The 23,690-nt window shown below is 44.3% G+C and overlaps 2 long non-coding RNA genes across 2 annotated transcripts; one reads left to right on the forward strand and one right to left on the reverse strand.

Annotated features, from left to right (window-relative positions):
• Window positions 1-11,235: 11,235 nt before the first annotated feature.
• LOC136012531 (uncharacterized) lies at window positions 11,236-13,899 on the reverse strand. Its single transcript, XR_010611792.1, has 3 exons — window positions 13,779-13,899; window positions 12,674-12,770; window positions 11,236-11,575 (listed from the first exon to the last, which is right to left on the reverse strand). It is a non-coding gene; the product is annotated as an uncharacterized LOC136012531 (long non-coding RNA).
• Window positions 13,900-16,644: 2,745 nt separating this feature from the next.
• LOC136012532 (uncharacterized) lies at window positions 16,645-22,458 on the forward strand. The gene is made up of 3 exons (XR_010611793.1): window positions 16,645-16,728; window positions 21,228-21,578; window positions 22,377-22,458. It is a non-coding gene; the product is annotated as an uncharacterized LOC136012532 (long non-coding RNA).
• Window positions 22,459-23,690: the final 1,232 nt, after the last annotated feature.

Raw genomic sequence — 23,690 nt, forward strand, 5'->3', positions numbered from 1 at the left:
AATCATTAACCAACATTTTCTGCTTATCAGAACAGCAAGGTGAAAGTGTCTGAAACACTACCTCAGTTTTAGGATCAATCTGGCACTGTTGCAAAATACTGAAAGAGTCAAATATAATGACTTCTCTTGTGAAAAGTCCTGCAATTATAAAGCGGGGTCATTTTTCACTGGAAAGCATCAATTGCCTCTGAATAAATAGAAGACACACAGACCCAGCACACTTCCTCCATATCCTTTGGCAGCATACTTGCCTTTGTCATATCCTCTTTTGTTCAGCTAAACTAAGAATCTGTGCAAGTTTCAAAGCATTGGGGTGTTATCCATGGAAATGTAAGGAATGACCTTTGCAGAAATGGCTAGGATGCTTGGGAGCAAAGGCCTCCCGGATCCTGGCTGCCTTGTGGACTTGTCCTCCAAGTTCTCTGAATGAGTCAAAATTCTGCTAAGCCTGTCCTGGGCCGAATGACCATAGAAATGTCTCGGAAACAAGCAAACACCCCTGCTTTTTTTGTCAGATTTGGGACTGCGCGAATACACCCTTGGCTTTTGAGAGGTCTGTCAGACCACGCTTGGCTGTACAGAGGAAACCGAGCAAATAGCGCTTCTATTATATGCAGTTTCCTTTTATTCCTTGTGCTTGAATGAATGAATTGTTGTTTTTCTTCAGAAGGAGGAACAAAAAGTGGGTAAGAGGCAAGTGGAGGTGCTTCCTTGATAATCAAGCCCTCCTTTTGTCCTTTTCAGTGGAGTTTTATTTGCAAATGCCCGTTCTGCACAAGCTTTAAAAGGCATCAGCTTCTAACAATGCTGTGTCCTCATTGAGGCTGACCTGGAGAGGACCTCTATTTACCAAATATAAAGATGCTAATTATTTTGTGTATAGGCCTTAACGTGATTACGGCGAGCATGGACACTGGTTGTTGTTACAGCAATTTGAATTAAGTTATGCTTGTGCCAGCATAATTAGGATCCCCCTCCGTTGGGCTTGTATTTTAACGTGGCATCTCAGCAGCCTGGTGAAAACAACAGCAATTTCACTTTGTGCTGGCTAAAGCGTGCGGGCGGGGAGACTGGAATTAAAACAAGGAATTTCTTGAGCAAACCCTGAGGAGGGAGGTGTGGGCTTCGCGCAAAGCCCAGTGATGGCTTTCCTGCCCCTCTGAGCATTTCAATAAGCGCTCATAAAAGAAGTAGGAACTGGAGTTATAAAAACTAAACTTAGGCCAGGCCTTCCTTGTTAAATGAATGCCTTTGTGCAGTGGAAACAATCGTAGTATTCAAGCCCTGCAACACAAATGAGGTAATGAAGTCATTAGGGCTGGGCTAGGCGTGCATGTCGGGGGCATGGGCTGCCCAGGGTCCAGCGGCGCCCCAAGCTTCGGGGAGCCCTGCTAAAGCAGGCGGACAGTGGCAGGGTCTTCCGGAAAGCCAGGGGGGAAGATGGATGCAGCAAGGGGATGGATCGGTGCCTTTGGCCAGCACCGGTCCTGCCATGGCCAGGGGGCCTCAGACCCTTTGCAGGAGGCAGGACATCCACTGAACCCCAGCAATCCGCCGAGCTGCCCACCAGCACCCCCTCAGCAGCACTGTCCTGCAGCAAGAGGCTGCCTGCAGGTCTCTAAGCTGTTGCCATCCCTACGGCCGTACGACTGTCCCGCTGTCTCCATCCTGGAAGCCACGCTGCACTGGCTGCAGCTTTATTGCATGGCTTTGCGAACAGCTGAAGGTGAAAGAGTGCCTTCTGCCTCCTTCCTGCTGCTTTGGAGGACACTTGGTCGAAAGCTTGCTGAGGGCCATGCAGCTGATGCTCCCAGTGTAAACGCTGCATCTGCAAGCTGCTCATGGCTGGCTCTGCTCCCGGTGGGTTGTCCCCAAGGGCAAGAGCAAGCAGGGCATCCCCACCGTGCAGCGGGCCCACAGAAGCCCCATGCCAATCCACTGCCCACTGGTGAGGATACCCAGCGCACCCGCTGAGAAGTGGCAGCAGAGGAGGGATGCACAGGGGATAGTAACTGACAAGTGCCTGTCCGAGTCATAAGCATTGTCAGTGTAGTCGGGAGGGAAAAGGTGTTAAGTTACTCGCAGGAGCTCTAGCATGAGTAACTCTAACATGGGATTCAGCTTCTAAAAACGATGTCAGTCATCAGAGGTGTGAGTCTTGTGGCGGCAGCAGGGATGCAAGTGATGCACTGGAAGCCTGTGTGGTCAGCTCTACAGGGATCCCACCGAAGCAGAAAATCACTGTGGGAAAATCACTTGGTGGGATGCTTGGTTTCCAGAAGCACACAAAAAATAAGCTGGAATCTAGGCAAACGCATTGCAGCCTATGGGGTGGCACATGCATTTTGTGTTATGCAGGTACTTGAATTGGTGAAACCAGGGACTCTAGCTTACTTTCGTTTCCAGCACTTCCCTAATTTGATGTTCTGTACATAGTGTGAAGTCAGTACCAAGCAATAAGGTCAAATCTACTGTACAGACAAGAATCACACACCTACCACATGCTTTCCAGGAACTTACTTTGGAATATATGACCTTGTTAGCCAGGGTTATGTTCTTTGGGATCATGGTAGCCACCAAGGTGAAAGAGGCTGGGGAGAACCAGTTCGCAGGGGAATTCCTATGCAGCAGAGCTCAGCAGTCTGAATGGTCCGAGACACTGTCTCCGAAATGTGAAAGACTGCAACAAGGATAGAGCAGCAAATACGGCTTCCCTGATTCTCGCTATATTCTCTGCCCCTCACAAACAGTAAAATGAAAAAGGAAACATTTCCTTAAAGGAAAAAGTACTTTCAAGTGTATACTCGAAATATCAATAATTCATTGCCCTAAGAATCAAATACTGCGGGAGGAAAACTTTGCAATCAATAATATTTGCAGTTATGCTTGCTGCAGGGGTTAGGTAGGGTTAATCAAGTCTCATCATAACTGACCACCACATGGCTCGCAGTAGATTTTACTCCCACCCCAGAGCCGTGGTGAGACAATGCCAGTGGGGTATTGCTCGAGGGTCAGATTCAAATCCCATGTGCTTCAGTGCTTGTTGAAAGCAAGAGTTGGGGAAGACTTTTTCTTGGAAATGGGATCACCACCCCATGGATTGGTGCATTCTGCTGTCAGTGAACATCCTCCTCTGTCCCGCTCTTTGTGTTTCGCCAAGGTTTTTGGTCCTTGTTTTGCTACAGACTACATCCATAGCGGAGTGGAGTGTCAGACCTGCGTACAGGAGGCTGCCCCATTGTGCTGGAAGCCCGAGAGTCTCAGCAGTGCCATAAGAATCATTTTACCCATCCAGGGGTGACAACACCAACTCTGATGTCTCCCAGAACCTCTGTAAGTGCCATTATTCTCCCAGCAGTCCAAAGAGAGCTCCTCCTTGGCCCAAATAGGCCCAACATTCAGATTGCAGGGCTTTGCCTTCCCTGAATGATGGGTCCTCTCCCGCTCCAGGCCACAGCATCTTCGGCCTCTGGACCCTATTCTGGAATGAGCCAGTCAAGAGGTGCTGCCCAGCCTCCTGCCCAGGAGCAGGGGGGAGGAATGGTGATGGAGGTGGAGGGATGCACATAGTGGGGCTGGTTTGACATGGGCAGCAAAGCCACAGCTACACCTTTTTAAAACAACACCCTCTGCTTGTGGCCAAAGCCAGCCCCTCACTCCAACAGCAGGACCCAGCTATAAAAGCTGATGAAGACTCTTACTGCTCACAGCAACTGAAGGGGAAAGAACAACTTTTCATGCAAGTAAATTTGGGTAAAATTTTCTGTTTCCAGGTGGTACCCAAAACAGGAGCACCCTCCTTCCCTACCTCACAGCAGCGGTCTTTCTCCCATAAGGCTGCTCTGAAGACGATGCAGGTGGGTTATGGATTCCTCTGCTATGGGTGTCTCAGCACAGCAAGGCAGGGGGGATCTTCTTGTTGTCAGCAGTCACGGTGACTGCATGTTATCTAGATTCCATCTATGGATCTTAATATAGATCTTTGTTGCACGAGATTGAGTGCTGTTCCTGTGAAAGCGCTGCCTTTTGGAACAACATTTCAATGAGTTTATTATAAGAGCACTCATCAAATGGGGGGGAACAAGCTATTTTAGGAACTGAAAATGAACTCACGATATGTAGTATTGAGCAGTCTTATAGGCACCTTCCCGCTTAAAAAAAAGGTAAAGAATCAGGCTTCAGTAAAAGCAAATGCAAGTCTTTATGTGACGTGTGTCAGTTCCCTGCAGCCCATAAAGATAACTCAGCATAAACCCAACCATAGGAATTTATGAAACAGCTCTTACAAGCTCAGCTGACGCTATAGGGCATGGCCTAAAGCAATCGAATAGTGTACCAAAGTAATGTGACACAGAGATGTCGAGAGGGCACACGTAAGAGTCTGGCTTCATTGCCACATTGGCATGGCACTTTGAAGCGAAGGAGCAAACCCAGTTCATTATTTCTGCAAAGGTCTCCCGGTCCCAGCGCAGTCTGGAAGCCGATACGGTCGGTACTGGTGGGTGTTCTACACTGACTTGGCTTTCGCTGTTCCTTCCTGAATTAGGGAAGAACTCTTTACTGGTAACTCTTGTTCTGTTGGCATACACAGAGGCCGTGCGGCAGAGGCAGCCGGACAGAGACCAGACCAGTTTTCCTAGCTATTAATTTCTCTCCCCACTAGATGGCCCATGTCTCTACCCATGAGCAAGGGAGAGAAAGATTCCTTCTCCGCACGTAATCCAGCTCTACAGAGATCCCCCGGCGGCAGGGAGGCTCTGCAGGCTGACAGCCCCATAAGGGGAAACCTGCTCCCTTGCTGCCCTACCCCTGGCATGGCTGAGGGCTCTGTTTTGGAAATCACATCCTCTGTATCTAAGTAGAGAGTGATGGCTCCCGAGCCCTGCTACCCGTTCCGTTTCACATACAGCTATCCACCGGAGAACCAGTGCCAATGCTGATGGTGTTTTTCCAGAAAACTGTATTTGGAAACTGGTATCCTGGATTTAAAGGCGACTTCCCTGTTTTTACAGCATGCAGATATTTCATCTGCACGGTAATATTCCTCTAGCTGCCGCACAGAGACGTTTATGCAGTGTTGAGCAGGTCCGACACTGACAACAAAAGCAGGGTGCATCCTCCTTTATATCCACATTCACATACTCTTATGTACCTAACTCTCTCCCCACCCTGAAGAGGAAAAACCTACCCCCTCCAAAACTACTCCAGCTACATTAATCTGTGAAGATAAAACTATGTAAGTTCCTCTTTGTGCCCCAATCAGGACAGAGGAAAAAAGCAAGCCATTGTAAACGTACTTGCTTAGAGTTACAGAGCAGGAAGGGCTGGGATATTGCAGGCAAAAGGTATAATCTCTTCAGCAGTGAGCAAAACCAACATTTGTTTTAGCTCGAGGAGCTCAGATCCAGGTGAACTGGAAAAACCCACGTTCCCACCCCAAAACCAGAGACATCGTGCTAAGAAAGGAATCAGGCGCACAGTGAGGGAAAACCTCTTCTGTTACTGATTTTATGGTGTGACCATCTCCTTGCTTTACATCCGCACCGCTCTCGACGATCTGTCAAAATCATGCAGCCTAAGGAGCTCATGTCCTTATGGTGGAGGCATAAAATATACATACACATTATTAAAGTTGCATTAGTTTTGTTCAGTCTGCAACATAGGACCTTGGAGGCATTGTTGCCTTGAAGATCAAACACAGGTTTCGGTAGTTAAGGAGCATAAATGCTAATTCTTTCTCTGATATTCACCTGGCTTGAAACTTCAGCTGTGTCACTTATGCTGCAGTTTCCTTATTTGTCAAGTACAGAGGAAATAGTGGTGCCTTTGCCTTCCAGGGGTGTCTTGAACTGTTCATGGCTGAACTCTGCTTTGAATGCATACGGGGGTGCTGCTTAATGGCTCTGTGTTTTTAAAACACACTTCTTCTTCAAGAAGTCAAAGGTCTTTTCAGTGATTCATCTGGTTTTCCCTTGGTCACCCTTGTGACAGGCTGCAAAGCTGTTCCTGGAGGAGAGAAGAAAGGGATATCGAATGGCAGGGCATGCTGCCTCTCAGAGGGACACTGCAGCTGCTGCCCGTGCAGAACAGCCTGGTGATGCATCGAGCCCGGCGCGTGCTGCCTGCAGTGGCCCCTGCAGTGTGCTCCGGAGGAAATGGTAGACATTCTCCCATAATTCAACCCGTCAGGAGGTCAATATTGTACTATAGGACAAGCTATGCATTCCTGACCTCCTCTGCCATGCATGCCAAGAAAGAGGATTAATGACCTCTGTAAGGACCAGAATAGAAATGGTACTAGCAAATATCAATCTTCCTCCTTTATGTGCTATCCAGATTCATACCTTAGCATAGACCAAGCCTGCTTCTGAAATATCCCAGTGATCCTATTCAAAAGCACTAAAGTCCTCATGCCAGGCTGCACTGTCAGTTGAAGGTGCTCCTATCTCCCCTCGGTGCTCTGAAAAGCTCTGTTTGCCCCTCTTCGTAGGCAAAGAACCTTGCCTGCCACACACATCCTGACAGACCCGGCATTACTGTACTTCATGACCCTCAAGGAAGAAGTATGACCATCTCCAGCTACTGTGCATCCATAGCAATTTACCCTGGCCATCGCTATAGGGTCTCTGTCTTTCAGGCTGCTGAAGACATGAACATCTCACGTCTATTCAAGACAGGCAACCATAAGGTTGATGTGTCCAGCCATGGCTAGTCTGTGGAAAGGCTTGAAATCCTTGGGTCTTAGGAGTAAAGGGTTGTGCTAATTTGATAGGCAACAAAATACAGTGTGCAACATGTGGGCAGTCTGCTGTTGATCAGCGCGGGGGAGCCAGAATGAAAGGTGTAACCTCAGTGGAGCTGGTGTATGACTGCAGCCTTTCTCCCTCTCCAGTGTACGTGGCAGGGACCTCTTTTCTTCTTCAGTAATTAGAAGTGAGGCCTCAAAATAAAAAGCAATCAGCATAATACAGCTGCAGTACTGATGTCAGATGTGCATAACCCAGAGCGTGGGGAAAGAAAGCAAGAACACATTGCATATGAATAATAACAGGTCTTCATATGACCGGTCAGTTGGTGGATTAACTGTTTTAGTGGCTGTTCCTACCAAACCGACTCTCCTGAGGGAAAGCAGAAGAGAAAAGCTTCTTTTTCCTCCCTCTCTCTTTTCCCTGGGTGAGAGGCCCCCTGTAATGGAGTCCTTAGTATCAAATAATGCATCAACCTATAACCGTAATACTGATTTTCATAATGTCTCCCACAGAGCAAGCAATCTTTTTAGCCACCAGAGTCTGGTCACTGGAGAGTGCAGCCTGAGATAATACAGGTGTATGCATCAGGGTGAATGACTGACACCACTGATTTCCGCATTGCCATGATGCTAGGCTGTTGTGGTGCTCCTGGATTCGGAGCAGAGCTGTATACAAGCACTCGGAGGAGAAGCAGATTTCAGTTTTGATCTTTCTGTGGTCACCAGAAGGTAAGCTTCGTTTTAAGTCTGGTCTCAAACACTGAAGTTCCCTTTAAGCTGAGATTTTGAAATTCATCCTGGCCCTCTCATTATGAAAAAAAAAAAAATTAAAAGAACTTCAAAACTTAGTATTTCTGTCACAGAGAGGCAATTGCACTGATGTTTTCTCATTCTGTTTTGTTTTCCATCTGTGGACATGCAGGACACGAAACTTCAAATTTGGAGAAATTAAGTCATTTTAGGTCACTATTTCAGTTTTTAAGCTTTAGGCAAGCCATCTCTCAAAGGGAAGCAAATACACAGCAGACATTGATGCTGCTTGTCACTGTGAGCTAACAGGTGAGCTGCGGTCAATTAACATAGCCTAGAGGTCTGTACAAAGAGGATCCTCATTTTGGGTGAATCTGAGCACACGTACACAGGATGTTCCTCAATAAATAGCACTAATTCAGTAACATGCTAGGATCCAGAACCTGGGAATTATTTAGCTGTCAAAGAGTAAAATCATTGGAAGAAGAGTGTCCTAAAGCACCACAGAAGGTGCTTTAGGCATTTCAAATTGCTGAGTATCACGTTATTGACACCTCTTTCTCTCTGAAAAGCACACTACAATCTTTTCCAGCCTTCTTCTAAAAAGAGTTTCCATGTTCAAAAGCAAGAATCTCATGGAGTTTGTGAGGAATTCTACTACTGCTAATAATTTTCCAGGGCAGGTTCTCAGAGCCTATGGCACGCAGTTGTAAGTCTTCGTTTAGGTATAAGGACTTAAGTCTCTACTGTAGTTAAGTCTCATCCTAAGTATACCTGTGATATTCCAATCAGAGGACAAGTCAGTGCTGATGAAATGTCTCTGCAATGCTGAGGAACAGCGCAGTGATTGCAAAGGCAGTTTAGGTCAATGATTATGAAATTCTGCACCCAAAAAGACATACAGATAATCTATATAAATCTTTAAAGCCCTCACAGGATTGAGTTTAAAATGATCTAATACCAGGCTAATGCTTTTCTCTCAAAGAAGAGAACACACTGCTTCTGAGCAAGAGCTATAGGCAAGCCTCAAATCATTTCTTTCCAGCTAGTCACAATGCAGTGGGCCACTAATCAAAGCTTTTCTTCCCTTTACTCAAGTGTCCACCTAACAAAAGGCTGTTTCCAGGATAGGGAAACTGAAAGACCAGAGGAATGTAAGTGTCCAAAATCTTCCCTATTTCTTCAAGTTCTCACATGGAATAAAAGCCTCACAGATGTGTCTGAAGCCCTCTAAGAAACCGGTACTTGACTCAACAGCCTGAGTCACTTTGAAATGTAGCTCGGATGAACTATCCTCAGCACACTGTGATGGAAAGCTGCTGCTTCTCTCTTACCTACCATATTAATTCTGAGCAGAACCTGGATTAGCATAGCTTGGAAAAGCAACAGGATTTGAAGAAAAAGCTGGGAGGCTGAACGTCCTCTCCATCATAATCCATGAAGTGCTTTTCTAATCCTGGTGTGCTTTCTCTGTAGGCTTCCTAAAATATTCTCCCACAAAAGGCCAAAGTATTGTGCATTTGCTCGGGCAGCAGTTACTCCCCAAAGGATAAAATAATTCCTGGCTTTCCTTTAAGTTCTCCCTACATGTCTGCCCTTTGACTGGGAGCTTCTCTGATCAGAGGGTGCTTGGCACATTTCTAACACGTACTTGTGATTCATTAATTGCAATCAAAGAGAGACCCGTAGGTACAGACAGATTGCTCATCTCCTTGGAGAAAACATCGGCTTTCTCATGTCCGATATCAGCAGATGAAAGGAGAGCCCCATACACCACCCTTTGTAATCAGTCTGTTGGGAAATTTACATTCAGGGGCTGAACAATGGGAAAGGCAGCAATCTATCCCACTCAAGAGCTCTGAGTAAACTTCCATCCCTTTCTCTATTCCAAGCATGACATAAGGCTGTTGGGATGTGGAGAACACATCCACCTCTGAACTACTGGAGATGAATCCTGGTGAGTTCCCTGCCATCTGTGGGCAGTGCAAACCTAGCACTCCCGAGGAGTAACCAAGAGCCCTACAACAGCAATGGAAACTCCTCCTGAGCAACACTCTGCAGCTCCCATCCCTAAAACCCTCTCAACATAAAAAGCAAAAAACGAGCTCCAGAAGAAAGGACCAAAAGGAAGGATGCAGAGAATATAAACCTAGAGGAGACTCCTCCATACACCCTTTTCCACACCTGTGTCAGTGCAGCACGCATCACCAGAGAAACTTACTCTGGGAGTGAAACTCAGCAAATACGGTGCCTCTGGGATGGTTTTTGGTGCAAAATACAACCTGATCAAACCACAGAATCACAGAGTTACCAAACAGCCCAGGCTGGAAGGAACCTCAACAGATCATCTGGTTGGAGGGAACCTCAACAGATCATCTGGTCCAACCTTTCAAAGGAAAGGGAGCCTAGATAAGATTATCCCGCACCCTGTATTGTCGCATCTTGAAAACCTCCAGCAATAGGGACTTTGCCACATCCCTGAAGAGGTTGTTCCTCTTAAATGTTTCTGTTGCTTAGAAGCCAGCTGATTCTGAGGCAAGTCAACACACAAAAAGAGCCATCCTCCTGCCTGTTGCAGCAAAGATTTGACAAGGCAAAAGGCATAAGTAGCTACTCACAGGAAAACAGTGACAACTGATCTGTGACCAAAACCAGCCTGCATGACTTGGACATGCAGGACAGTGAAGCATGTTAATATGACACACTCAGATGTGTGCCTTTTCTGCCCTTTTTGAGTGCTGAGTGTAGCAGAGGACATTTCCAACAGCAACCAAACAATCCAGTTTCTCCCAGAAGCAGCACTATTAACATGCAGGAAGGGTGATGACTAATGCTGGACAAATTAATTTTGTTGCAACATTTGTTTTATGAAAAGCCTCAAATGAACCTGTTTAGTTTATTTTCCAGCAAGCTCTTTACTGATGACTGCCTTTTACTGACGGCATTCTTAGAGACCCCCAGATGATCGGTTTGGGGGTTGTCAGTGTGGTTATTTGCAGGTGATGAAGAAAGGAAGTAAATAAAAATATGATTTGACATTTCATTAGTAATGCTAGAGATGGCTGTGCACAGAGCAGAGGCAATGAATATTGCACCTGCTGGAGTGCAAGCAATAAAGGCAAATGCATAGCCTGCTCTGACCTCTAGCCTTCATTACCCAGAACAATATGCCATTCCCTGTATCCAAAATCACACTACGCTTGTGATAGCAGCAACCAGTGGCTGGATTTACATCCACCCAGCCAGAGCTAAATTGCTATGATTCAGCTACCTCCTTCCTTTCTCTCTCGAACATAACCTGTCTTCTAGCTAGACTGCTGCCTTTCCAGTTGGGAATAAGCCACTGTTTTAAAGAAAAAGAGCTGTGTGGGTGGAATGAAATGCTTGGAGGATATATGCTCTGCCATTTAGATATTTTTTTCCCTAATAAAGAAAGGGTGCAAAAAAGATGCCAGAATCCAAAGCACAAACCCAGGCGTGCGACTGCATCTTTGAGCTTCTTGCTTGGTCATTTAGATAACCAGATAAAAAAGGCAGAACACAAGGTTCCAATTTCCAGACTGACTCCAAGCAATCAGTGGTGACTTGTCCAAATATTTTTATGGTAACAAAGATTGTAGTTCAAGTGGTATCTTCATATTCTTCTTTACAGAAGAATATGCAGCTTACAATGGTATAAATAAGACCAGACTTTGACCCTGTGTGAACACATAATCAATCAGTGAGCTACCCTGGGAACAAAAAGCCATTTCCTTGTACTTGATACTTGAAGAGATTATGAGAAAATAGTATGTTTTGTATAAAACATAGTGCACAGGCTTGTGTCAGTGCAGCTTGAAGGAAAGGTTACATTCAAAACCCATTATTAATAAGAACTTCATTTTTCTCTCCATCATCTAGCTCTTTACTTAAAAATAAGAGCATCGAGAAAACACTGTGTTGGTTTTGATCTGGTGGGGGTGATAAAAATGATTTCCCAACTCCAGTCTTGTACCAGATGCCCACGTTTGGCTCCAAGAGGATCAGTGGTCAGTCCCAGGACAAGCTGGCATTTGGAATCAACCTCCATCTGTAAATCTGTATAGAGAGATGCATAGAAAAGATACAAATTTACCTGTGTATAAATATATATAAGGATAGATACAGATATAAAGATATAAAATATATAGAAATATAATATATCCTCCTTTACAGATATATATTATAATACATCCTCCTGTCTCCCTTTGGAGAGCTGGCCAGTCTCTGACAGCCTCTGCTTGGTGGGTTAGCCTTCCCCCTCTTCCTCTTTTGGCCACCTTCCACCAAAAGACCAAGTGATTTACACTGCTTTATACCTGCATTAATTAATGTTGCATTCTAGTGTGGATGGAAATCAACCTTTTCATTGACTTGGCTGCTGACATGCACACACACCTTTCCAGGACACAATTCAATGCACCCAGGAAACTTGGGTTAAGGCATGGCCTCATGGCAATGGTGAGAAAACTAAACACTTCCTCACTGGAAACTAATAAGGAGTAACTATGATGGTGAAAACATCACCTAGGTGCTGCACAAAGGGCAGAACCCTTCTTAGAGACTTGGGAGATACACAAAACATTAAGCATAAACTTTTCTACTTAGCCATGAATTCAGATCCAAAGTCACTCTACCGGTACTATTGTTTCAGCATAACCTTGCTCTCCAATTCAGAGGAATATTGCAGGCAGCAAAGAACAGAGCTTCCAGAAGTTATCAACAAGGCTGTATCTTTAGGTACCCAGTAGTACAGTGTTTGTGGCATTCATCAGATTGGTGGGAAAACAAGCAAGTTCACTCAGGTGGAAAGTGAAGTGGAACCACTGTCCCTGTAGGCACGTACAAGCTGCAGCTACAGAGCTCTAAGATGTACCAGCAACTGTTCCACCTCTCTTCCAGCCTCTCCCCTGCATGACAAGTGGTCCACGAACGATGTTCAGTTGAAATAAACAAGGGCTTTGACAGTAAATAAAACCTGCCTGCAGAAAAGAAAGTGCTCAGCTCTACTTCTGCATCACGTAACCGTGTATGAGAATATTGGCCTAATCCAATAGAAACCTTCAGCCGGTTCCAGTATGAAACAGAAAAAAGAAGAAAGAAAAAGGAAAGAAAGAAAATGAAACCTTTCCGATAGCATAATGATTTATTGCTTACTTTTAGAGTGCAAAGGGCAGGTGGAGCATCTGACTCTTGTTGATATTCAGTGGAAGTCAGCATTTCTGTGCCTTCTGAAAAAAATCCCTCATAATTTCTGACAAAGAGACAGTGAGAAAGAAGGAAGTCTCATGATGATCTGGATAAGTGAACTAAGAGTCCGTCTTACTGCGGCATCTGCACAGATAATAGTCTGAGCAGGCTGGTTTCTGATCCCTTGTGAATCACACCTTCACTCTACAAGGCTGTAATAGAGACAGTACCTAGTCTTACATATCACTTACAGTCTGTAGCACTCAAAGTACAGGACTAATCCTTTGAATGACTTACTCAAATATGGACTCTTCCCAAAAGAGGGAAAGGGAAGTAGCAGCGATGTTCTTGTTTTGTCTGGTTAAAATCAAAGCTTTCTAATACACTGAATAAACCAAGAACCACAGGTTCAGGCAGCAGTGTCAATTAAATACGGTCAAGATAGCAAGCATAGAGCCTGGGTACTGCAGGTAAGCACATGTTTAAAGCCAAGAATGCACCCTTCTCTGCTACATTCACCAAAAGCAAATGTCCAGCACCTTTGAAGCTCGTCTTTGAACCGTGGTCTCTGGATCTGGGCCAAGAGAGAAACAAATTCCTGGCTCCAGTGAGCTTTGCAACCTGCCCTCAGGTATATAAATCTCAAGGCACCTCCTCTAATTACAGTTTCAAGAGCAAAATATTGGAGGAAGCAGTTTTGAAGAAACCTTGCCATCACTTCTGCCACATAGATATTTATGATCTCATCTCTGTCTGCAGGGTCAATACTTCCACCTAGAGGTGGTTTTCCATAAGGATGTCAAATTTATGTTGATGCTCTTGTAGAGCCGTTCTGCAGAAACGAATGGGCTGTGGAAACTGGGGAAGCTCACGCCTGCAGCCAGCTATTCCAGTTTGGCAGGGCTCCTTCCTTCTGTTTCTATGTGGTGGCCTATCAGTTCCCTGTGATTCACTCACACTGCAGTGTCAAACCAATGTACAGACCTAGTGCAAAGCTTACATGCAGCCAGAAGGCTCCAGTCGGTGGTTCAGAGGAGCTAAAAGTCTGACCTGTTTACTTTTAAAATCAAACCTTGTCTTTCCTGGCTTGACGGAGGGTTAGTGACAATGTAGAGAGAGCTTCATCACCCTTGCATTGACGATCGCTCCTGCCGTCTCTGCTTGGAGGGGATGAAATCCTCTCTCCTATAAGTAGAAGACATCTGCAAAACTTCATCCTTAAAACACTTCAGAAGCATTGCATAGGACCCTCTACACAGAGGTGAATTTTAGAGAGCAGCAGCACATTGATTCCTTTAGCACACACACATCTGAAAATCCAGCAGTCTGTTCTTACTTCATAAATGAACAGCTAGCACCACATTTCTGCATTAGCTGGCCCTGATTCTGTTTTCATGTGCGTGTCTCATACCCTGGTAGAACTTCAAGCATACTCAGGTACAGCTGGTCTAATTGCTGACGACAGAACACCTAGAATGGGTCACATTTATTTCATAGTCGTGACTTCCTACAGAGGCAAGGGGTAAGTGCATTTGTTTTAAAAATATCAAATTGTTTTCAGCTTTAAACTGTCCTTCTGATTTTGGAATGCAATTGGTGTTATGTTATTCTGACCCGCAAGAACCCTCACCAGTTACGCTGTTCTTGGAATGCCAGGAACATTTAAGTCTGTCAAAACCACGGATGCTGCCTTACTGACTACGAATTCAATCCTGATTGCACTGAAAACAGTTGTACAATTCAATTTGATTTCAGGGTAGTCAGAAATGTATTGCCAACCATAGTTACTCTGAAACTGGATGCGCTACTGGGTACGCTACCTTTGAGGGGGCTTTCTATAGAGCTTCACGTCTGGGCTCTGCAGAATTTAACGGAATGTGAGGTCTTTGAGAAACCTTGATGGGAAATGTCCTGCTTTGATGCCTCCATGTTTAAAATTGCGTTCTTTTTTTATCTAAATGTATTTTATAAAACAAGTTGGGTAGCTGAAATGCACTTCAAAAGCTTGGTGGGTCTTCGGGTATGGGGGCTTTTGCTGGGGGTCTTCATGGTTTGGGTTGTTTGGGTTTTGTCTTCTCCAGAGATGCTGCTCACCCAGCAGCTTTGTGCTGAGGGGGTGAGAATGCCGCAGTGTGCCAAGTGGTGCCCTTTACCCCCCAGCTCCTGGTATCCTGCTGCCCATCGCACATCATCACCCCTGGAGCCCACAGAAGCTCCCTCTTAGTCTTCCTGTGTCATGCTTCCATGACGGGTGCAAGTCTTGCTCTTTCTTCTGGTTTCCTGCATGAACAGGAGCAAAGAATGCAGGCACTTATCATCCCAGTGTCTTTGCTGTAAAATGGGAATAATGAGCTGGTTCTGCCTTACAGAAACCCCATGAGGATGCGGTAGAGATGTTAAAGTCCAGCTGAGGTCTGAAACTCACTGTCACACAGCATCCAGAAACACCCTGTTTGCTCCCCTGCTGACCTCTGTGCATCTCCTAACAAGAGAAGAAGCTTGCATACAGGCCTGTGAGTCTCTCTTGTTTTGTGATAGGCTTCACCTGTGGTGGGGAAGTCTGTCTCTTTTTATTACTATTATTTTATAGTTTAGGAAAAGAGTCTGCAGGTGACACATGTGAAAACCTTTTCTGTACCATTTGGACCTTTTACTTAATTTAATGGTATTTAAAGCTGGTTCATTAGAGGAAAAGGAATGAACCGCATCACTAAACTTTGTCTTTACTGTCACATCTTGTCACTTACCAGTACAACCACACCAAAAGCTGCGTTATAAGGTAGTACTTGGATTCCAGACATGTACCAGTACAAAAGCATGGTGAGCCTGTGAACCTTTACATGTGAAGACTCATTGTTCACAGGTGAAGGCACTTCACTATTTTGTCAATACTAATCAGTGTTAATCAAACCTCCCCATTAAAACACAGGTGAGTAATACCCACCCTTTTCTGTCTCAGCAAGCATTGCGGCTTTTCCAGCAGCAGCAGCAGCAGCAGCACCAGCAGCAGCACCAGCACAAGTCCTTCTGCTCTACCCTGGTTTATCTACTGCTGAAGATGCAGCAAGGCTGGTCACCGTACCCCAAGTCAACACAGTGCATTCCCAAGATGAGATGCTGTTGGAAGGAGACTGATGGCCTGGTATGTCTGGGCAGTCTGTAACTGCTTGACAGGACACTGACTGAGCATCGCATTGTCAGACAGAGTCCAAGGCAGTCTCATTGCCCTGGCAAGCTAACTGACCTCAGCAACAGGAGATAAAGCTCTCCATGCTAATTCCAGATGAAATCTAGGGAAAAATCCAGAAAAGCTCTTAAGCATATCTGATACTGCCTTTTGAACTTGTTGGTAATTTGTCACTCCTCATCCATTAGACCTTGCTCCAAATCAGTTAATGGCACCAAAGACCAGTGGCTATGGCAGGGGACCACACTGTTCCCTGCGAAATGCTTGGGAGCACCATGGCCAAGTGAAACATGCCTTGAAGATAACAAGGATGAATCTAAGCACAGCACAGAAAGAAGCAAGATTGGTATCAAAGAAATTAAGCATTTATGCTGCTCCCTGAGTCCATTTTACCTGTACTCTGAAAACTTTGCAGAGTTGGAGCCAGCACCTGGGACTTAGATTTCTATAGGAGTGGGGGGGGGGAAACTTCTTACTCCAAATCCGTAACCGGGTAATCCATCTCAAGGGGAAAAGCACAATCACATGGTGAAAAAAGTCGCTACTATGGTCTTTTTTCCAGTATCCTCTTATACACAAAGTAAGTTAATAGTTAACCAGCTAGGCCCACATGGTATGTTTGATAGTAGAGAGGGTGTGAATGAGGAAGATTAAGGGTTGTAGAAGCAGTCGTGCAGCTATTGGAGCTGATCTGTATGAATGCCCTGGTGGTTTTACCCATGCTTCTTCCTTTTTTACTGTTTTTAAGGCAACACGTTGGACGCAATCCTGGTGTCTCTGAGATGAATGGAAAAGAACATTGACTCACTTTGTGTGGGCACTGCGGAAGAAAGCGGTGGGTATTTTTTCAGGGGGAACTGAAATAACAGGCTGGATGGACCGGCGTAGTGAAAGACGGCCGAGACTGCTGTGCAAAAGTGGTTGGCGGTGTTGTGATTTCTTGCTTTTTAAAAGAAACTAGGGCAGGAAAAAGATAGTAGGTGGCTTGTTACTTCATTGGGGGGTGGAGGATGGCGGGGTGAGCAGAGCCGGTTCGGAGAGCTGAGCAAATAGTGTCGTTGAGTAGTGTCAGTCACAGTTCTGAGCTGGGAACATGGGGAGCTACAGTTTTATTCTGATTGTTAACAGCAAGCGAAGGTTCATGCCAGGCAAATGACTTTACCAGTGCTGCTTTCTCCAGGACCCTTTTCCATCGCTGCCCCTGCAGGGCAAAGCGACATTTCTGACTCTGTGCTTCATAGAATCATAGATTTCTCAATGAATGGTTTAGCTAGAAAACCCTAAATTGTTTTAGACCTGCTCTTCCTCTCCCTTGAGATCATACAGCTGAGCTTGTGCTGCTGGATCACACCACATGGCAGCAGGCTGGTGGCCACCCTGATGCTGGGTCTTCCCTTCCCTTCTCAATGGTGCAGCTCTATCCATGGCAGCACACACCATGTATGCAGGGATCCTGACTGCTCCCAGAGGCATTGACTTGGAGAAGACCTCAAGCAAGGCTTTGTACTCACACTTTTGGCAAAGTCACCTGATGTATTAGCTGTCCAGTTCTCGTACCCTCCTGTTGTAATAAGAACACTAAATAATGAATACAAATGGCAGGAATTTAGTATGACTAAATGTTATCCAGACCATAAAACTCAAACAGAAACAACAAAGAACTGTTTCGCTGCATAATTAAGCTAGAAATATTTCAGGCATTTAGTAGTGTGAAGTAACATCAATAAAAAGAAACGGGGCACTCCTAAGCCTAAAAATAAAAACGTATTTATTTGAAACCTGATAATTGAACAAATTATGTTCAGTCTCTTTGAAAGAGACTGAATATTTTCTGTTTAAGTCAGAGATCCATGACTTGCCTGAGCCATAGACAAAGCTGCTGAGTAGGTGATGTGCTGCAGGCTATTTATACTTTGCTCTTCGCCCCAGTTTTAGGGCACAAAGCTGCCTGCAAGCCATTGCCTGAGAATCACTTCTTTGCACCAACGTTGTCCACCCTTTTGGCCACAACAGACCCTATACCTGCCTCCTCCAGCAAATGAGCAGTTTTTGTCTTGTGTTGGCCTTTTATCTTTCCCAACACAGGAGAAGCATTGTCATACAACCCCATCAAACCATTTGACACACCTCCATAGTGACCCACATGAATAAGGGGACACCTCTGTTTTGGTCACTCAATATATGTATCTCTTGTTAGCGCTGTCAGGAGGAGTGAGGTCCTTAAGAAAGACGATAGCAGAAAGCAAGACAAAACATACCAGACCTCTGAGCTGGGAATAGTGTTTGCTCCTGCTCTAGGTTTGACAGGCTTCAGGGAAAACAAGGAGCAAGCAATGGACTGGATTCAATCTTGTGACAGGGCTGAACTCTGCGTGCTGGAAATGATTACATTTTTCACTATATATATATGGTGGCAATTTATTGGTACCCTGTATTGGATCCGTGCATTTTGCATGACTACAATAACAAAATTGTTTGGGCTTTTTTATCAGCACGTGAAAACCACAAGGCTAGCTACCCTTGAGTGATGCCAACACAGTCTTGCTGGCTTAGCTGCACTAACATCAGACCTCTTCCACTGGTTAGGTCAGCAATCATAGAATCATAAAATCAGAATGGTTTGGGTTGGAAGGAACACCTTCCACTAGAGCAGGTTGCTCAAAGCCCCATCCAACCTGGCCTTGAACACTTCCAGGGAAGGGACATCCACACCTTCTCAGGTTCAGGTGTCTCATCAATCTTGCAGTAAAGAATTTCTTCCTAATACCTAATCTAAATGTCCCCTCTTTCAGTTTAAAGCCATTCACCCTTGTCCTATCATTACATGCCCTTGCAAAAAGTCCCTCTCCAGATTTCTTGTGGGCCCCTTTTAGGTGCTGGAAGGCTGCTCTAAGGTCTCTCCTGAGCCTTCTCTTCTCCAGGCTGAACAAGCCCAGCTGTCTCAGCCTGTCTTCATAGCAGAGGTGCTTCAGCCCTGAGATCATCTTCATGGCCCTCCTATGGACTCACTCCAACAGGTCCATGTTCTTATGTTGGGAGCCCCAGAGCTGAACACAGTACTGCAGGTGGAGTCTCATGAGAGCAGAGTAGAGGGGCAGGATCACCTCCTTCGCCCTGCTGGTCACGCTCCTTTTGGTGCAGCCCAGGATATAGTTGGCTTTTTGAGCCGTGAATGCACACTGGAGCTGGCTCATGTTGAGCTTCTCGTCAACAGGTACCCCCAAATCCTTCTCAGGGCTGCTCTCAATTCATTCTCCACACAGCCTGTCGCTGTGCTTGGGATGACCCTGACTCACGTGCAGGACCTTGCACTTGGCCTCTCTTCAGCTCCTGGCATAAAACAGGGTATGCTCAATTTATCCATGTTCCGGCAAGTTATCTTCCCAGGAATAGTAAATTTTTATCACCACAACTAAAAGAAATATAATTCCTTTATCATAAAAGATGGGCAGGCCTGTGTCTTAGAGATTACTGCTGTGATGAACTCTATACTTTAATATGAACTAACATATTATGTCCATTCTAAAAATACCTAAATAAGATGCAGGAAAAGATCCTTAGTTTTAGAGCACTGTAGCTCTGTTGATTTCCATGGAGCTATAGTAATTTACATGAAACGTAGTTCCAGCTTTGCATTGCCAGTCTGGCCTTCTCAAATGGAGAGTAGGAAAAAAGTATAGAAAATACATGAAGACTGTAGATCTAGTCCTTCAAACATAGTCAAGATTGCAGAAAGACAGGAAACAGAGAGTAAAATCCTGATCTTAATTCTACCTGTGTATATTCTTTTCTTGGGATTATTTTTCATTTGCTCAGTTTGGTTCTGGTGCATAGAATCTAGATCATACCTTTAAGGCTCCCTCGTATTCAACATCTAATAGTGCTTATCAGTTACTGATTCTAAAGGGCAGAAGTCACCGAGTAATTGATGTCTTATCTGCAAGAAATAATTCTCTTGATAGAAGTCTCTGAGCAACACAAAACCAATTATTATTTCCAGGAACTTTTAACTAAGGAAAAATGCATCCTTGAAAACTATCAATCTTAATTCCTAGTGGTAAACCCTGTAGCTCGAGTGTTTCATTCACTCTGCATAGTTTTCAGCCTGTCCCCTGGAGAAAACTATGTGAGGTCATCACAGTGGTCATCAAATGAGATGAGGTGAACTTTCTGATACTCTTAATTAATTGTCCTGTGCCCATTGGTCTGTGTCTAATAAGAACTTGTGGTGGCTTCACGAACTAGGGCATTGCAAAATACAAGACCAATCACTTACCTGCGGCCGATAAACCTTGTCTGCTTCTTAAAGCTATTCTTTGTCTTCCCCTAAACAATCAAACCCAAGTTTTTGGCTTCCAGCTAGAGAACAACTCTGGATACCAAACCCCATCCTCTGCAACCACAGCCAGCCACTTGGCTGTCATCACTGCCTGCTTATCGCCCGTTCCCTGTACAACTAGCTTTTCCATATTAGCCATTGGAAATCATTGATTCACGAATGCTCTAGAAGATGCCCCAAATCTGGCAGTGGTTTGCTACAATACAGCTATGTATCAGAGAAAGGATCAGTAAGAAATAAATGACTTGATTAAAGGATACAGCATCATTTTTTGTAAGAACCTTTGGGAAGATAACACGGAAGGTGGTTGCCCTTGCCCATCTTACCTGAGTCTGGCCTCAACAGTGACAGCTGTAAATCAGAAAGAGCAATGCCAGTGAGGTAGTGCTACCACTTCTTCTCTTTCTTTCCTTGAGGGCAAGAAATGCCAGGTCTGACATACATTTTCCTGGAGAGGTGAATGGGATGATTTCCTGCGTCAGTGAAGAAACCTGGACAGTCTAAATGAAAGTTATAGCAGTTCATGTCTGAGAAAGGCAACCAAATGGACTAGTCTCACTGTCAATAAAAATAAATGATCTAAACCAGTGGCTAAATCATGAAGAAAAGAGTATTCTGAGCAAATGGATCGCAATAAAAAAAAGCTGTTCTGGAAATACGGAATTGCTCAAGTGGTTTTGTAGAAAAGAGCACACTGTAAACACAGCCATCAGTCCAAACAGAAACACAGGTTAAGACGGAGCTAATTACTCTCTGAATGAAAATCTATTGTGAGTACATTTACTTCTTGGGGAAAACCAGGTTAAGTTTCTTAAGATAAATTCATGCTCCCTTATACACGTATGTTATATGACATCTGTGCAGATTGTCTTAGGGCATTTTAAGAGAGATACAGTAGTTTGCATGAATATTTTCAAAACCCTTCTAAGGTTATTTCTATGAGACAGTAAATTGCAGGACAGTACCCTCATAAATAGCCCATTTCTTTTTTGCAGGATCTGGGCCATATTCAGCGGTGGACTCTATGTAACACACACATCAACAGCTTCACTATAGTCTCCTTTTCTCTCTGGTGTCACTACCCTCAGAGAAGCAGAACCATTTCTGGAGAACAAATGACAAGAGACTCAATGACCTGACAAAAACTGATCATGAGGGACTTGCAGGGGGGAAAAAATGTACCTCCCCTGACATCAGGCCGTTTTACATCCATCTGGATCTGAGGTGGTGTAACTGGCATTTGATCAGCTGAAAACACTGTGTGGATTCAGTGGAGCTGCAAAAGTTTAATCCAAAAGATTAAATTCAGACTTGAGTTAATTCTTGCCAAAACCACCAATAACAAGGTAAAAGTATGGCTTCGGGTATGAAGGAATGTATGGACACACGTTAAATCAGGAAGATGCCTGCTTTCTCATCTTTTACTAACACTGCTCTTTAGTATATCCATCACATTAATTTTGTACGGTCAGAGGGTACAAGCTCTAATGCCTTGTAATCTATGTATTTTTTTCTGACCAACCTGTTAATGTCTTCAGTTACCTGTCCTAACATCTCTCCTGCCTATATTTGATTGTTTTTCTTGCCCCAGATTTTGTCTCTGAAACTCCTTGTATAAAAACAGAGTGTCAATTTGAACTGACATCCATTTCATGTATCATCAGAAGCCTACAAGGTCCAGATACCTACATTTAGGCTAATTTTCTTTAGTCATTGGAAGGCATTGGGCACTGGTAGGACATCATTCATATGACCCCTTTTAGACCTACTTTAGATGGAATGAATCATGGCCTAGACATGCCTATTTTGCCTTCCAACAAAGGAAGCCTGGAATGACTTATTCAGATGTGAACACCTGCAGTCAGGATGCCTACATCATTGATATCTATACAATGTTAGATGGATCCTTACCTTTGATTGATAGCCTTGTCATAACAGCAGCTTAGCTTTCCAGAAACATAACACTTACTGTTTGGTGAAGGAGCATTAATGCTGTAGAATTTGGCTTTCTTTGGTATTCATCTCCAAATATTCTTGACTGTTAAAAGGAAAGTGACTGTATCTTTTGATGTTTGGTTTTGGGGTGGGTTTTTTCTGTAAAGTCTCTTCTTAGATGTGCTTTTTCTTTTTTCATTCTTCTTCAGCAATGCTGCTGCTGATAAACACTGAATTGAAAAGGAAGAGCAAAAGCAAATCTTCATCTTCCACCAAGGATCTGATGATGGGTTAGTCCAAGCTGCTCACTTGAATTTGTACACTGGGTGTAAGGAATGCATGCTGGAGTACTGGGTTTCCATTCTAAAATGTAACTTACCTTTTCTTCTTACCAAACTTCCTGTGCGTTGCCCTCAGTCTTGTTTGAAGTTCTGTTGTGAAGTCACTTCTCCATGTGCTTTTTGCCCCCTCACCATTCCTAGTTGCAGGGATACTGCCAGCACTGCCAATATTAATCATAGGTTAAAACCTCTTAGCAAATTTGTAATGATTAGCGCAGGCTAAAACCTATGTCCAATCACAAGTGTAGTCTCATTCACTACTACAAATCCATAGATCTGCACTTGATCAATGGGAAGGGCGAGAGAACAGCATTTCTTGTCCATTAAAGCACTCAGGATTTCAAGGACTATTCATGACAAACCAGAATGAACCCAGAGAAACTTGACATTTCCTGCAAAACCAAAGTTTCCCAGGAAGGGAATGGTACTGGGTGAAAGGGGGGGGTTCATTCAAAATTCCCTAACAATTGCTCTGTATTTGGTACTTTTTAAAACAAAAGGTGGCTTCCAAATGTATTTTCACCACAAGCATTAAAAGATGTGATATTCTCTCAGTGAAAGTCCGGCATTTGGGTTTGGGTTTGGGTTTTATTTAAAAATCGTGTGTCTGATAACTGGTTTTACTAGAAAAAATATTCAAGCAGGTTTTGCCAGGAGAATTTTTTACAACTGTGAAACAAACTTGAAAGCGTTTAAATGTTGCCAAGAATCACCACATAGTTTATATTGTCCTTAAGCCATCTAAATAGTATTTAGCTTAAGATAAGGGAAGTAGAAGGAAGTTGGTTTTTTCCCCTGTATTCATTAGATAGATTAATGAATTATGTAGCTTCTCTTATTCAGTGTAGCGAATGTAGGCTCGTGGGGGGTACACACTCAGAGATATGTAAAGCTTAGGAGTGTGTTTAACCTGAAGGACAATGCTGGCAGGGAAACAGATGGTCCAAACCCAGTTATGAATAAGTTGATGACAGTTTCTACCTCCTGCATCAGAGAGGCTCTGGAGCAACTTTCCAGGAGGAAGGCGACAGGAGGAAATCTATCTGGTAAGGTGATACATTTATAAAAGAGATGGTATGCCATGTTTGCCTATGATAGAAGAGCTGGATGCAAGGATTTGTATGCAAAGCAAGGTGATGAATACATCAGTTAAACCTGGGTGATTGCTTTTGTTTATTACAG

The sequence above is a fragment of the Lathamus discolor genome, chromosome 4, assembly GCF_037157495.1.
Source record: "Lathamus discolor isolate bLatDis1 chromosome 4, bLatDis1.hap1, whole genome shotgun sequence".
Taxonomy (NCBI): Eukaryota; Metazoa; Chordata; class Aves; order Psittaciformes; family Psittacidae; genus Lathamus; species Lathamus discolor.